Genomic DNA, 17,172 nt, shown 5'->3' with positions numbered 1-17,172 from the left:
TTTAATTCTAGGATGTTGATGTGTTGCACTGCATCCTGTTCCTTCCAGACTCCTGGTATTTTGAGTGGTCCGATGTGAGCTCCCCAGGCAAGTTGTGAGGCATCTGTGGTTATTGTCACTGTTGGCGTTGGTTGTGCAAATGTCCTTCCCTGCGTTATATGTGATCTGTTTCACCACGCTATTTCCTCCTGTACCTTCTGCGTGACAAGCACTAGATTGTCCCAACTCCATGTTGCTTCTGACCATTGGCTTTGTAACAATTCCTGTATTCATCTCATGTAAAGTCTTGCATATAAGATTAAAGGGATGCATTAAGCCATCTTCCTCAATAATTTCCCCACTGCCCTCACTGTCAGAACTTGACCCTTCTGGTAAAAGTACATTTCTGTCAATATAGATCGTGTTCCTATTTTCGCTGAGAAAAACCTTCCCCTGTACTGAGTTGATTCTTGCTCCCAAGACGATATTTTGCATTTCCAGTTCTGGAGTTAACTGTGAGAATTTGGCCTGGTATATGCTGTGCACTAGTTATAGTGGGCACCTTGCACCAGTCCAAACAACCCTTATTGATGATTAGGTTTAAGACAACATTTATTGAAAGCTATCCTAGTGGTAGCTATGGCGAGCAGCCTTCAGGCTAAGTCTTGAACGAGTGCAAAGCAGCTTGGTTTCCCAGATTATAACCTCTTGAATAACTAAATGAAAGGAGACCCACACAAGGTGTGTGTGTGTGTGTGTGTGTGTGTGTGTGTGTGTGTGTGTGTGTATGTATATATATATATATATATATATATATATATATATATATATATATATATATATATATATATATATATATTTCTAATCACTCTCTACTAACCTCTCTATGAGATTAGAGAGCAAGGCACACAATAATACAATTCTAAAACGACAGTAAATAGCACAATATACAATGGACCCCAGGGGGAGACCTAACCATATATTAAGAAAGTGGTATATGAACCACGACTTGACTAGACACAGTGCCTAGAGCACGTAGAATCACTGGGACCCCAAGGAACCACCCAAGGTAGTGACGCAGGGGACCCACGGGGGACGCGTGCAGTGTGAGAACACAGCCGGGAGCTCCGTAAAATCCTATGGGAAAGTCACAGTTGGAATTTTAGAGTTTACGGACACTTAGGAGAGGACTTGGAGCAAACCCTTTCAGACTAAGAAGGTTCTAAGGCCAGCACCCATGTGAGCACCGGAGTGCTCGTGTTACCTAAACCGGGGAAGCCGGGTGCATAGGTGTCAAATGGTGTCGGGAATCTTTGATGTCGTCAATGGAGAGTTGCTGCAAAGTGCTGCTGCCGTGGAAAGGAGAAGTATCCGGTGTGATCCAAGCCTGGATCGAAGATGTGAAGAACCTGAAAGCAGAGGGGACAGAGTCTGGGTCACTTGCCAGTGACCAGGGGCACGATAGATGAATGCCCACAGATGTCGGATGTCGGGTGTTTCGGGTGTGATGAGGTGAAGCTCGACTCCGCTGCCACGGAGACCAGGAGGCGTCGACGATGACCACAGTCTGGAGGCGAGCTGTCCCGCGAAGGATGTTGAGAGCTGGGGGGGTCAGTGTCCGGATTGGAGACCAATAAGCCTTGGCAACGGCAACCCACACGGTGAGAGTAAATCGGCTTCAGTGTGGACCAGCAAGGTCCTGTGGACTCTCCAAGTGATGGAGAGTCAGGGCACGTCTGGAGCAACCAGGTAAGCCCGTTGAAAGTGAAAGTACCCTTTCCAGGGACCCACAAGTCGACAGACCAGGGATTGCGAAGGGACCTCGAGAGGAATCACTTAATACCAGGCCACGGGTCACTCGAGGAGTGTAGGCCAGTAATCTTCAGTGGAATCACTGCTCTGGGTCTGGACTACAAGAAGCCCAAAGCACAGCCTCAGGGATCTCCAAGAAGCAAATGCTGCTGCAAATGTGCACAGTATCCAGGGGTTCGGGTTGCACGGTCCACAGGAGGGCTTTGGATCTCAGAGTTGCTGAGAGTACGGATCAGCCTCAGGGAGGCTTGGAAACCCACCTCCTGTGTTGCAAAGTCTTCAGAGTCCTTCAGGAGCTGCGTAGTTGCAAACCGGACAGATGCGTCTTTGGTGCCTGCCTTGCAGGGGAGTAACTCCTTTACTCCGCAGGAGATTCTTCGGTCATCCAACCTCGTGTAGATAGTAGAAGTTCTGGAATTCTGTAGCAGAGTTTCGTCCAGGTAAATTTAAAATCCTGTAGTCAGGGGTTCCTACTTTATACCCAAGGAAGGGGTGGGACAAACTCTGGGAACCCACCTATGGGAGGGTCAGGACAGAGGGATGGCTACACCCATATCCTATGTCCAGTTTTGTGCCAGAGCAGGGTCTGGCAGCCCCTGCAACCGATTTGAGCTGGACTGTGCACAGGGACACCAAATGTGCCCCCAGTGCAAACATCAAAGCACTCTCAGAGTGCACCCACCCAACCCCAATACACTAAAGCCTGTCTGGGAGGTGGTGACAACTCCCTGTGACAGAAAACCTATTGTCCAGGCCTCCCCTGCCGGATTTTCATCCAGCAGCAGGAGGGCAGACGCGTGTCTGTGACTGGCAGCATCCATTTTGTGATGCCAGGGTCTGTGAAGCTGGTACCGGGTGTACCGGTGCTGTCATGTTTCTCCCTCTAGTAGGGTGGAATCATACCTCCCACACCAGTTACTGGTGTGGAGGTATGATTTCAAGGTGTTTGACACCAAACACGACGTGTTTCCATGCAGCCATTCCAATTTAGCATTTACCGCGAGGTTATAATGCACTTAAGAGTATATGGTTTGGCTGCATCACAGACAACCCCGGAATAAAGGTTCCGAAGGCTACAGAGGGGCTCTGCTCATGCATGGGCACCCTCTCACATAAGACCCAGCACTCTGCCTTCAGGATTGATAAGGCCTGCCATAGGGGTGACTGATAGGTTTATATGTGCAGTGATATGGAGAGATATAGCGAACCTATATCTCAGTAAGGGGTGCATACTCCACCTTACACAGGCTGCTGTAGTAGACCTGTTGTGTCATTTTAAATGGCTTTCCAGGGGTGGCATAATACATGCTGCAGCCCCTGAGAGGCCTCTGGGGTACCTATGTACACAGTATACCATATACTAGGGAATTATAAGGGTACCCCAGACTCCAATCTGAAGTGTACCTAAAGTACATGAACAACCAATTTAGGGAGAAAGCAGATATACTGGGGTCCTGATTAGCAGGATCCCAGTCAAACTAAGTCAAAAACCAGCAAAACACCAGACAAAAAGTGGGGGAAACCATGCAGTCAGATTCCACCTTCCTACAATCTCCAAATGATGTTTCCGTTTCGGCTTCCTCTGTAACGTTTTTCTTATCTTCACTCGAGGTTTCTCAGAGATGGAGTTGTCAGCTGGCCCTGCATGGTGTGATGGGTGACTGTCTCTCTCTCAGCCCCAGTGTTTTTGACGTAAACACGGAGCAGGTGTTAGTCTTCGCTTTGGTGCTCTACGAGCAGACAGAGGTTGCAGACCAGGAGTTTGTCCTTCGGCGAAAACTTGTGGTGAGAATTATTGCTGAACATGAAAGGTGTCTTCTCCATTAGACCAAACAGGTAGCCCCCTGAACGGGCACTCTCAAAAACTTCTCTAAGGGAATCTCGTCTTTTTCTGCAGATATCACTTCCTGTACCTCGTTGGAGATAGTTTTCTTCATTTTTGCTGATGTTTTAGACAAACTTTTTCAAAAACATCTTCAAAACTTCTTCCTCGTATTGGAGTTCCTTCGGCAAGCATCCAGACCCAGTGGCGGGAAAAGGAATCTGAAGATGGCGACCAAAGACAGGGAGCTTCCAGAGGAAGCAGTACGACGTCACAAGGGACAACAAAAGGGGGTAGGGTGAAGGCCACCAAAGAAAAAATCTAAAAGAGAAGGACTACAAAGAGGAGAAAATTCCGGACCCAACCACTAGATGGTGGAATAATGCGAAGAATGTGAATCCAGAAAAGATTCAAACTGCAAAATATATGGCAAGCACTGTCTCAGGCAAGACCTAAAGGGTACTCCATGCTGGCTCATGGCTCATTCATTAAGAGGCAGTCAGTTCATCTTCACTGGGTAGTGACAAATTCTGCATTTTCTCTTTCCTGAATAACCATTTTTTCTATGTACAATTTTACATCACAGTGGAACCCCACAAACCTTTTGACAGAAACCAAACAACACCTGGGAGTAGATCCTTTAGCTGAACACACTCCATTTGGAAATATAATTTATACCCTCAAGAATAGGGCTATGAAAAGGAGTCTGAAAACAGTTTTACATTATAAGAAGTGAACTTAAAAGTCATACACAGCAAAATGTTTCCTAGTAGACACTTTTGATGTAGGGCAACATTTTTGTTGCATTTTTTTCTAAAAAGCCTATGTTTCTGTACATCTTTACTTTCTGCATAATTAATTCTGTAAAACCAAAAAGTAATCATGGCAGCAAAGTAAAAGAAATAAACACCTAAGTAAAAGAAATAAACACCTAAGTAAAAGAAATAAACACCCAAGTAAACGCCTAACACATCCAAACAGCACAAGCTTCTTAAATTAAACAAAAAAATACATAGATCAGAAATTACAATGTTGCAAGCAATTTAAAAAACATTTTAGAACACACACTTGCTCTTATTTTGTAACAAAAAAAAACTATTTGGTGCTTCATTACCAAAACCTAATGGGAACATAAAAGGAACAACAGAACCATCCACCAAATGCCCTTGTTGTGATGGACGGGCAGTAGAAGTAATGGCACTTTCTCGATGTATCTTTATTGCACTTTTTTGAAGACTTGTTGACATAGGAACTTTCAGATTGCAAACTTTGTCTGCAGCCTCATCAAAAAGCACGTCTTTAACAGAAGGTTCTTTCATTGTTGACAAGATACTAAGGGCACATTTTGTATGACATAACTTTGACTAGTTTGAGAATTTCACCCGCTCATCTGAGGCTTTATTTAGACACTCCATCAGCACAGTGTCACATACGCACACAACAGAGAGGATTTTCAAGAAAGGGGACAATGGCAGAATTAAAACCTTGAACCACTAAAAATGCACCAGCCTGTTCAGCGTAAACTCAGACTGATCTCAAGTTGTGTGCATTGTTTCAGACGTGTTTACATAACCACCAAGCCCCACACACCATCTTTGCGCTGATCACTCCATGCTTGAACAAACGCTGCATCACCTCAGCAGTTTCTTTTAGCAAAATGTGACTTCAGTTGTTTAGGAGAGAACTTTATAGGCCTCGTATAAGGATGCCATGGTAAAAGCCCCACCTTTGTGTCTCGCAGAATTAGGAATTACATCGCCAGGCATAACCTCAGATAAGCACATCTCACAATCTCTTAGCGGTGCCTACATTCAATAGGAGAGGGGGTGGGGGGTGGGGGTGGGCAGGTTCTCTGTGCCGACTCCCAGTCTTTGGAACGCTCTCCCGGACAACTTAAGAGCCGAGCCGCTACCTCCTTCCTACAAGCATTTCAGGACCCTGCGAAAAACATGATTTTCAGACAAGCCCTCCATTAACTGCCTCTTCACTCCGCTTCAAGTGCACTCAGTGCCATGAAAGCTTTCGGTGAAAGTGCGCTATAGAAGCTCTTTAAAAAATAACAAGATCTCCAAGGTTAACTTTACTTAAAAATCACCTTTGTCAAATCAAAGTATATGGGTTTTCTCGAGAAAAAAATTCATTTGAACGGACTTTATGGTTAGTATTAATAAATATTTGAAAAGGAGAACAACAGGAATTCCTGCTTACACTAAACTACAGAAACATATCTTATATTATACTTTTTTACGAGATACGCGAAAGTAAAAAATAATTATCCCAATCATTTTTATCTGGTAGATGCCTGTCTCTGCTAAACATGTTCGCTCAAAGAAATTCCACTGTAAACACAAACCCGCAAATCAGCAGGTAGATGTCAATAGTAATGTCTGTAATTCCACAGGAGTGAAGTCCTAGTACAGGTTGCAGGAAGGAAAACCTGTTAACCCATACATATACCATGCCTATGCCGCCTGCCCCTGGAGCCCATTGGGAATGGCCCGCAGGCTCTCGGTACAGGTTTACAGCTTATGCCCACTTATGCAACACCCAAACCACGCCAACTACAGGTCCAGTGCCCAATTTTCCTTATACTGTTTGTCAAGCTTTGCCAATGTTCCAGTAACTTTACAAGTATTTTGGGCACCTAGTGTGTACATGTAAAAATAGTATTTAACCTCTTCAGTGCCCATGACGAGATAGTCTCGTCATGGAGCACGGTCGCGCTGTGCCCATGACGAGACTATCTCGTCATGAACCCCACCCACTAATGTAACGCCCGGCACAGGAGGGGGAAAGGGCGTGGCACAGAAGGGGTTAATCATGTGATTATCAGTTACCAAATCCGGTAGCTGAAACACGTAACACAAATAACGCTGTCCTAGAAGGGGCGAAGGAGCTGCAACACGCTTTGCGAACCACTTAAAGGCTTAGAATCAAAAAAATCTGCTCGTTTGACAGACATATTTCAATCTCGGAGTAAAATTCTGGTTCAGATTCATTGTGAATGGCCCGTTCGCAATGCAAACTGTCCATTTATCATCACTTATGTTGGGAATAATTCAAAACCATTTAACTGATTTACACCAGGTCATACAAAAATAAAAAATGAAATGGTCTCTGTATGCAAGTTCCCTGTAAATTCATCCAGATTATTTTGGCAATGGTTTACTTACAGCCCTATAAGTATCCAAACTGCAGGATAAAAATTCCGTGCATTTCCTTTTTTGTAAATATTTGTATAAACTGGTCAGGTTGGGGCGCATTAATTGTATCAATAAATAGCATCTGGAATTGACTACTGGTCTCAGGCGTAAGTACGGAGCGGCTGCCGGACACTCTAATCAATATACTGCTCAGTGAGCTTTCTTTTGGACTGCTAGAACCCGCGTCCATTGACCGAATAGCCATAAAACTTAAAATAATTTTTTTAAATAAACCTTCACATAAATCTAACCTTGGAATGCATTTCTCTGATTGGTCATGGTTGGAAAGGTTATGTGGAAAGAGGACTTCAAAATGTTCATTTTTTTGTGCTTGAGCTATTGACACCAAACCTTTCAAAGAAGTTCAAGGTTGCCACTGTGAGATCCCTTTTTGGTTGGATACAAATCAGCTGAGCAGTTTCTTAAAAGTCCACTAAGGGTAAAAATGGTTATAGGTACGTGGCAGGCTGGCCCTCAAACCAAAATTGGACTGGAGCCGTCTTCTGATTGATTGCCAGGACACAAACTGTTTTGCTCTGGCAGCCATTTTCAGGTTCACCGGCATTTGGTGGCATACTTCGTTGGGAGTGTTGTTGCATTGCAACAGGTTTTAAAAATATATTTTTTCGGACACTATTATATTCGGCTAGGGAGTCCTTAATCCAAGTTTAAATCCACATATTTTTCTCTATGCCAGACTACAAGGAAGATCGTATTGGCCGATACCTCCGAGTCTAGTAATAACCCTGCATGCAGTAACAAAATGTACTGATTCCATTTAGCCCTGTCCAACACAAAACAAGACGGTATGTGCTGGCTACTTACCAGCGCTTGGTCAAGAAAATACTAACGCTGTAAAAGCTTCCTGCCTTTGTACACCGACGCACCCAGAGTAAGAGTAACCAACCTGCACAAACACATATATCTCTTACGTTTTCTGCTTGTGATGTATTCTAATTGTGTTTTTCCTGGTTTTCTACGTTTGTCTGTCCTATGTTGTATGGTCATACCATTATGTGCCGTGTGCAGCAGGGCTGATGGTCATGTTCCCAGTTCAACACCTGTGTGTACTGGTACACAGTGGAACTACAAGCAGACCATTGAGAAAACACATAGCTTATAACTTCAGATCAATTTGACAAACCTACACATAGCCTTGAGAAATCAAAATGTGTCCGCTTACGATTGTACTTGGAAAGTTTCAGGCAGACTGGGCTGGGGAAGAGAAAGTTAGATGTGGAATATGCATAGTTCCTTGTCTACTTTCATTTCCCATAGGAAATTTTTGGAAACCTAGGAACCCAAAACCGCTGCCGTTTCCTGTGGGAACTGGTGTCATGGGTAATGGGCACACGCCATGACAGAAGTGCCCTTTGTCCCAGTACCCACCAGCCAGCTGTGCACTGAGTATTGCAGACATGGATAGAGCCCATGTTGCAACCCATGTCCTGTGCCCTGTACCAGGGAGGCCCTTTAAGTATTGTATGAATGAGTGCTGGGCACATAATATGGTTTAAGGCCATGACCTGTGTCCAGAACACGTAAGTGGGTACAAGGGACATGGATACTGGCACGGGGCATGGTCGAATGTACATGGCTACAAGGTATGCCCTGCAAGGACAGCAGGCAAGGGTGATGGCAGACCATCCCATGTGGTTCTCTTGGTAGAGTACAAAGTCAATTATTACAAAGTCAAATACATTTACTAAAAAAATGCAATTGATGGGACCTTCTAATTCTATACTAAGTTAAAATACCGGTCTAAATTGTAAAAAAAAAAGGAAAAAAACCAGCAAAAAATTGAAAATATTTCAGAGCCTGCAGCTGAAGGGCACTAAGGGTCGAAAGCTTAGGAGTCACTTTCCTTTGCCAGTTATGGTTATCTATGTAACCTTAACCTGCAACCCCTAAACACTGCTCATGAACATGTGTGGCATTGTGGATTACATACCTGATGACATCATGCAAGCCATGGCCTATGTGCATGGTGCACGGGCCGTGTCTTAATGACATAACAGACATGCTGGGGTACATTAGTCTCGTGTATGTAGATCGCAAAGGTCATGACCCCTGGTAAAAGGTGGAGTGAGGCAAGCAGTATTTTGGAACTTGTGAGGAGCATTGATCCAGTGGGGAAAATGTGCTAGGCGTCGAGAATTCCTCCTTGGTCTGTCAGTCAGGGTGCAAGGGTGATGTAAGGCATTGTTGCTCTTTGTAGTAACTTTACGTGCACATATCCTCCCACACATTCCTCCCACGCCTCCGCCTCCTCCACTTAAATCGCAGTGCCCTACAGGCAGCTTAAAACATTTCCGCCCTCTAAATTCACGTTGAAAAAAAAAAAAAAAACTTAAACCGCAAAAGCCGTCTGATCAGCTACAGATCTCCGTGCCCTCGAGCCCCGCTCCAACCCCAGCCCTCTGTTTCGTACCGCGCGCCGCCAAGGCAGCGCTCCTGGCTCCGCCTCTGACTGGGCGTGGCCTGGGTCAGAGGCGCGAGCACAGGTGATCGGAATACATACAGACCTCACTAGACCCGGCTCGAGCACAGCAGCTTTAAAGGCGGCTCCCGTGCAGGTCCTTACAAAGCGCAGGGGCACTGGATGCAGGGGTTTACGTGGGATGCGGCATGTGTTTTTAAGCTCCCGATCGTTCCCACCACTGTATGGTACACTGCTCTGGAAGGGGGCCCGTCTGCCGGTTCCACTGGGTCTTTCTTTGCTGCCCACGGGGTGCTGTTCTTTCTCTGCTTTCTCTGCATAGGCACTGGTGCGTAGATGCATCAATGTATCCTTATGGGTTCCCCCACTCCCGCCGCTATGTGGTGTGCCCTATGGCTGCCTCTGGTCACCAGCTGCATTTCAATGACAGTGAACCACATTTCATCCAAGGATGGCTTCGTACGTGAAGCACCTTCTTAAAAAACAAGCATTGGTAAATGCAATAGGTTTGTTGTGTGAGTAATAGGCTGTTTTTTTGTAGTAAGTTTTAGCTTGGTGAGCAGTTGCGCAATATAAGTAACTGAAACTCTATAAAAGTGTTATGACGTGGTTATTGAGAAAGCCAATATATTGTGCAGTAACTGGTGGTGATATAATGGGGGGAGATTAGGTAAAGGGCGGAGGACAGAAGAAAAAAAAATATGCAGTGGACAAGCACGCTGGAGGTTTGGGCCCTGTGCCACTGCACTTGCTGCACCATGCAAATCATATCCCTAGGCCCTGCAAGATAGCTGTGCTTGTGACTGCTTGTTTAGTAGCAACATACAGCAATGATCAATGTGCAGTGGGCTTCCTGGAACTTTTGGCCCCTGGGCACCTGCTGCGCCATCCAAATCATAGCCCTAGTGCCTGCACGATAACTGTGCTTGTGACTGCTGGCTTAGTAGCAACATATAGCAATAATTAATGTGCAGTGGGTTTACTGGACCTTCTGGCCCCTGTGCCACTGCACCTGATGCACCATCCAAATCACGGCCCTGGTGCCTACAAGATAACTGCACTTGTGACAGCTTGTTCCATAGCACCATACAGCACTGATGGGTGTTCAGTGGGTTTCTCCTCGAGCTTTTAGCCCCTGTGCCACTGCACCTGCTGTACCATGCAACAGGGTCATCCAAGGGGCTGCCTTGGCGACTGTTCATGGAGATGAAATTGAAGTTGAACCACTTGCAATGAACGGTGCGCCAAAGCACAGCTCCCGGTTCCTGCTTCTGTGGCTGGCTCTACCTCCTCCGAGGAGAACAAGACACCTCCAGCAGCGGGAGATAAAGCGGGGTCGTGATGAGCGGGGTTTGCGAGGAGTGGTAGCAAAGTTACCCAGACGCAACTGCTGAAGGAAGGGGGGGTTGAACTGAGGGAGGTTTCTGCTGTGCGGCTATCTATACCTCCTCTGAGGAGAATGAGACATGGTGAGCTTTAATATTTATCTGTGTGTATATTTAGCAATTTTGAGTGGCATTCAAGCAAACATTACGGTATAAGAGCGCTTTAGACTGCAATAAAAGATACATTAGGGATTTTCTGTAACAGCAGCAGCGGATGAGAGGTGGGCGGTCAGAACATGAGCCGTAGACTGGAGGGGGTCGTGTTGAGGAGGGATAGCGAGGAGCAGCGGCGAAGTGACCCAACCGCAATTGCAGAAGGAAGGGAGTGCCACGGAACGCGCAAAATAAAAAAGCTGTGGTACTGCTTTGTGTGAACCCATCTAACAGCAATTATTTAAGAAGTAAATCGATTATTAAGGTGTTAAAGTGATTTGTAATCCGATGTGATTTTGTAATGGCTCTGGTAAAGTAACTGCGCTTGTGACTGCTTGCTTCATAGCAACATATAGCAATAATCAGTGTTCGGTGGGCTTCCTGGACCCTTTGGCCCCAGTGCCACTGCACCTGCTGCACCATCCAAATCATAGCACTGGTGCCTGCAAGGTAACTGTGCTTGTGACTGCTTGCTTAGTACCAACATGTAGCTATAATTGGTGTTAAGTGGGTTTCCCGGACCTTTTGTCCCCTGTGTCACTTCACCTTCTGCACCATGCAACAGGATTGTCCGGGGGGCTGCTTTGGTGACTGTTCATGGAGATTAAACCAAAATGGAACCACTGCCCCGCAGCACGGCTCCCAGGTCCTTCTCCTCTGGCTGGCTGTACCTCCGAGAAGAACGAGACATCTCCTGCAGCCGAGGACTAAATAGGGGGCATAGTTGAGGGGAGTTTGTGAGTAGCGGAGGTAAAGTGACCCAGCCGCGATTGCTAAAGGAAGGGGGGCCACACTGAGTGAGGTTTCTGCAGTGCAGCTGGCTGTACCTCCGACGAGAACAAGACACAATGAGATTTAATATTTATGTATGTATATATTCAACAATTTTGTGCAGCACTCAAACAAAAATTAAGGTATAAGAGAGCTTTAGACTGCAACAAAAGATACAATAGTGTTTATTTGTAGCAAAAGCAGCAGATGTGACAGGGACAGTCAGATCATGAGCCATAGACTGAGAGGGGGGCCATGTTAAGGGAGGTTTGCGAGGAGCGACTGCGAAGTGACCCAGCCGTGACTGCTAAACAAGAGTACCAAAAATAGAAGAAAAGGGGCAGGACAGAAGATATGACTTAACGGCCAGAACTGCCAACCCTGGAGCTGGTGTGACGGATTTAAGTCTTGGCCTCGGTTCAGCATCCTGTACAAGGCTGCTGAAGACAACAGACTCATAAATATGTTTGGGAGATGAAAAGCAGCACTTGGGCCATGGGACATTGATAAGAGCAAACACATGGGGAGAAACAGTAAATAGTGTGCAACAACCACTGGAAACAGAGGAAAAGTAAATGGCAAGCACACAAACCGAAAATTAAGTAAGGCAAGGATGTAAGCCCATTTTAAGATGTATATTAAACACAATAGATTTCACTTAGCAAGTGCTTTGCAGGCGAAACCAGGGGCCTGAAAGTGCTTGCTACTAAACGCAAAATGTTCTTTATAGCCGTGCAACTTAACATGGTTATCGAATATTATCTGGAGACTTCGCTTCTCTCAAACTGTTCACAAACAATCCCTTGCCGCTGCCCCAGTATTAGTCTAATCCAGTCTTAGTTGTAATTTGCTTCTGTGTGCTCTAACTATATAATTACATCCCTAATTGAAGTTATTGTTTGAAAAGTGAGGGAATATCATAGGGTATACAGTATAAAAATAATATATATAATAAATACAGTTCTGTTGAAAAATGTAAGCTTGTGTTGTGTTTTATGGTTTTCCTTTATGGGTGTGAATGTTTCCATCTTAAGCCCATCCCTCTTATTTGTTCTAGTGTGAACATGTTTACATTCTAGGAGTTCATCGCTGTTCATGTGAGTATTTTATACTCTGTATGTTTAACTTGGCAATACCGGACTGACTTGTTATGCCAACACATCAGTTTCAATTTTGTTGCGCTTTTTTTGTTGTTATTGTCCTAGTTTTAAATGAAGGTTCATTCCAACCAAAACAAGATTCTAAGAAGTAGCCGTGGGAGCCCATGACACTAGAATCTATGTGACCACAATGAGCAAGCAGCGAAGACAGGCTGAGCCATCACATCCTACCAAGAACACCATCAGCAAACAGTGAATACAGTCCATGGCGCCGAAAAACGTATCAGGAATACCATAAGCAAGCAGTGAAGACAGCTCATGCTATCACAACGTATCAGGAATACCATAAGCAAGCAGCGAAGACAGCTCATGCTATCACAACGTATCAGGAATACCATAAGCAAGCAGCGAAGACAGCTAATGCTATCACAACGTATCAGGAATACCATAAGCAAGCAGCGAAGACAGCTCATGCTATCACAACGTATCAGGAATACCATAAGCAAGCAGCGAAGACAGCTAATGCTATCACAACGTATCAGGAATACCATAAGCAAGCAGCGAAGACAGCTAATGCTATCACAACGTATCAGGAATACCATAAGCAAGCAGCGAAAACAGCTCATGCTATCACAACCTACCAGGAATACCATAAACAAGCAGTGAAAAAACAGCTCATGCTATCGCAACGTATCAGGAATACCATAAACAAGCAGTGAAAAAACAGCTCATGCTATCACAACCTATCAGGAATACCATAAACAAGCAGTGAAAAAACAGCTCATGCTATCACAACGTATCAGGAATACCATAAGCAAGCAGTGAAAACAGCTCATGCTATCACAACGTATCAGGAATACCATAAGCAAGCAGTGAAAACAGCTCATGCTATCACAACGTATCAGGAATACCATAAGCAAGCAGCGAAGACAGCTCATGCTATCACAAAGTATCAGGAATACCATAAGCAAGCAGCGAAAACAGCTCATGCTATCACAACCTATCAGGAATACCATAAGCAAGCAGCGAAGACAGCTCATGCTATCACGACGTATCAGGAATACCATAAGCAAGCAGCGAAGACAGCTCATGCTATCACAACGTATCAGGAATACCATAAGCAAGCAGTGAAAACAGCTCATGCTATCACAACCTATTAGGAATACCATAAGTACGGAGCAAAGACAGCCCAAGCCACTACATCCTGACATGAATACTGTAAGTCAGCTACAACCGCATCCTACTGGGAATACTGAAATAAAGCAGCAAAGAAAGGCTGTGCAACCACTTCCTACTGAGAATATCGTAAGCAAGCAGCAATAACAGCCCATTCCACCACATCCAACCGAGAATTCCACAAGCAAGCAGCAAAGACCACCACCTCCTACCAAGAACACCATAATCCAATAGTAAGGACAGCCAAGCCACCCCAGTCTACTGAGTATACTGTTAGCAAAGGCAGCCCATGCTACCGCATCCTACTAAGAATACCATAATCAAGAGGCGAGGAAAGGCAGCGCCACCACATCCTACAGAGCAAGCAGCAAGGACTGCCCATGCCACCTCATCCTTCCAAGAACACCTTAAACACGCACCAAGAAAGCTCATGCCAGCACATCCTGTCGAGGCTGCCACAATCAAGCAGCAAGGAAAGGGCATAGCCTCACATCCTAAAGAAGAGTGCTCTCAGCAAACACAGCCGCTACCATCACAACCCTCCAAGAAAACTATAATCAAGCAGCAAGGGCTTCCATCCCGCCAGGAAAATTGCAGTCAAGCAGCAAGGAAAGGCCATTCCACCACATCCTAACTTCAGGGTGCTAAAAACAGGCTATGAGAGCTTTTTCAAAAACATACATGGTGGCATCCATGAAGTAATGCTCCCCAACCTAATCTTATCTGCAATGACCTAGCCAAACACTTTACCCAAAAAAATCAGATCAGAGATTATATTAACCGCCTCACAGTTCAAGCAGATTGCTTTCACCGGAAAAGCATCAGCGTCATGGTCCTCCTTGACTTCAATTTCAGAACTTGACTTGAAAAGAGCCACTGCAAGGAATAAGTCTTCCTAACTCCTGTGACCTACTGCCACCTTCCCTCCTCAAGTAACATGCTGGTGCCCTCCTGCCCATGTGGCCACAAATTTGACTCATGTGCAAGGCACTTTTCCATATGTGCTAAAAGGGGAATGTAAAAGGGGGCAATTGTAAAGCAGGTATTGATTTCCACCAGTATGTGGACACTATTCTGCTGTACCTCAAGACTGACAGCACAGATGACATTAACACTGTACCCTAAAGCCTATTAGACACAAGCCCAAAGATATAATGGATGAAACAAACTTTACCCTCAAGAAACTGAATTGCTCCCATGATCACCTAACAGCACTATGGTCTTCTGTTCTGACTGAATTGCTAAGCTATGGGCCCTAAACATCTTCCCCAAGATTGTTAAAACAGCCAAATCCTTATGTCACACTGGAAACCACCCTCAGTCTCAATCCCCACATAAAGAAAAAGAATGTGTTCGATTTCAATTGAAGCTGCTCTGTAATATCAGTCCATTCATCCACAACATTAATTCAAAGCTGCTGCACAAGCCCTGGTGTATCTCGCATAGAATACGGCAACTCTCTACAAATTAGATTACCGATGTCCTACCTAAACCCTTTCAAAGGCATCCTACACTTTGCAGACAGGCTGATCATTCACAAGACAATTCTACCTAATTATTCATGTTCTAAACTCTCCAAATGCTCAATACTGAATCTTCATCACCTTATAAAACAACTTCTATTAAATACAAAGTGATACACCCTAATAACCTACTAACACCCCACAACTCACACAACAACTAGAACAGTTAAGTTACAAAACAGACCCATCTAAACTACTACTCTCAAAAACTCATTACAAAAAATATTTGCTATCATGGAATGCACCCAGGAGCTAGCATGTCCTTCCAACTTAGATGAGACTTGCTCCTTTGCTGTAAATCTTCAAGGCCAAACGAAGAGATCATATACTAAACGTGCCCTAACATTGCTCCCTTTGCTCATTCCTGCTAATATGGACTTCCTACTGCTATAACTCTGTTGTACTGCTGCACACTTTAAGTGCATAAAACCTGTCAGTTGTACCACAACCAGACACATTATGCCAAATTCCTAAACCCACACAGAGGTTCGAGGGAGCTCCATGTCTCCTTCATGTACTAACTAACCACACCATCACCCCGTCCTCTTTCCCACCACAGCAGCTTATTACAAATGCACATAGCTTACTACTGTACCGTTGTCTTCTATACAAGTTCTGCCACTGTTTACGACAGTTGTATATGTCCTTTACGTGTGCTAGTGTATACTAATGGTATCATACTAATCACATCCACAAACGTATACAGCTCACACTTCCCCATTAATTCATTATATAATTTATCCTCCACTTACAAATGTTACCTATGCTATGTCCTATTGTGCGTTGTTGTAAAGCACGTTATCACTCTTTAATGTCTAGCACACTTTAACAAAAACTCTCAAATGAAATAAATAAAAATAAATGCCGCCACATCATACCAGGAATTCCAAAAGCAGACAACAAGGACAGGTAATGCCTTCAAACTCGATCAGAGATACAATAAGAACACAGCAAGGACAATTTACGCTACCACGCCAGCTGTGGCGACAGTCTATGCCATGGAACCCTACCAGGAATACAATAATCGAGCTGTGAGAACAGTTCATGCCACAAAACCCTGAAGGAAATACTATAAGCAAATAGGAAGTACTGGCTATGCCATCATTACATTCCGGGAATATCATACGCAAGCAGCCAGGATAGGCTGTGTAGCCATAGCCTATTTGGAATACTGTAAACAAGAAGCGAGAAGATAAACCATATGCTATCTGGAATGCTAGAAGCTAGAAGCAGAACAGCTCATACCATCACATCTTACATGCGTTACTCAAGCACGCTATAAGGATAGGCCATGTTTCCACATCTTACCTGAAGTACCATGTGCAAGCAGCGAGGAACACTGATGTCACCCATCCTACCAGGAATAACATAAGCAGGCAGCGAGGACACCTACTGGGAATATGGTAAAGCAAGTAGCAAGATAAGTTAATGCCACCTCATACTACTGGGAATCCGACAACCAAGCGGCTAAGGCATGCTCTGATACCGCACTCCGCAGAGAATACGGTAAGCAAGCAACAAAGACATGCTAAGCCACTAAATCCTACAAGAATGAAATACAAAAACAAGTGAACAGCGGGGATAATTTAATACCACCACCACCTACAAATAATACCAAAAACATTGAACACCTCCACACCAAGCAATATTTTAAACAAGGGAGGGCACGCCATGCTAATTAAAACTCCATGATCAACCAGTAAGCAAAGATCCTGTTACCAGATGTAACCGGGAATTTCATAAGGAAGCAGTGGGGATAGGCCAATCTTTGTTTTTCTGCTGGCAACAAAGTGAGCGAACAACAAGGA

General features: G+C 44.7%; 1 protein-coding gene across 3 annotated transcripts in view; it reads right to left on the bottom strand.

Annotated features, from left to right (window-relative positions):
• The window catches only part of LOC146789869 (uncharacterized), a 575,088-nt gene that overhangs the window by 528,898 nt on the left and 29,018 nt on the right, over window positions 1-17,172 (bottom strand). Inside the window, exon 2 of one of the 3 annotated variants that reach the window (XM_085632225.1) lies at window positions 16,673-16,756. The exons of 1 other annotated variant lie outside the window; for it this stretch is intronic. The gene's annotated coding sequence lies outside the window, so the exon portion shown is untranslated. The remainder of the gene's footprint in view (window positions 1-16,672; window positions 16,757-17,172) is intronic. One more of the 3 variants, XM_085632226.1, reaches the window with a different exon arrangement.

This window comes from Triturus cristatus, chromosome 10 (genome assembly GCF_964204655.1).
Source record: "Triturus cristatus chromosome 10, aTriCri1.1, whole genome shotgun sequence".
Classification (NCBI taxonomy): Eukaryota; Metazoa; Chordata; class Amphibia; order Caudata; family Salamandridae; genus Triturus; species Triturus cristatus.
This window is presented reverse-complemented; position numbering and strand designations above follow the sequence as displayed.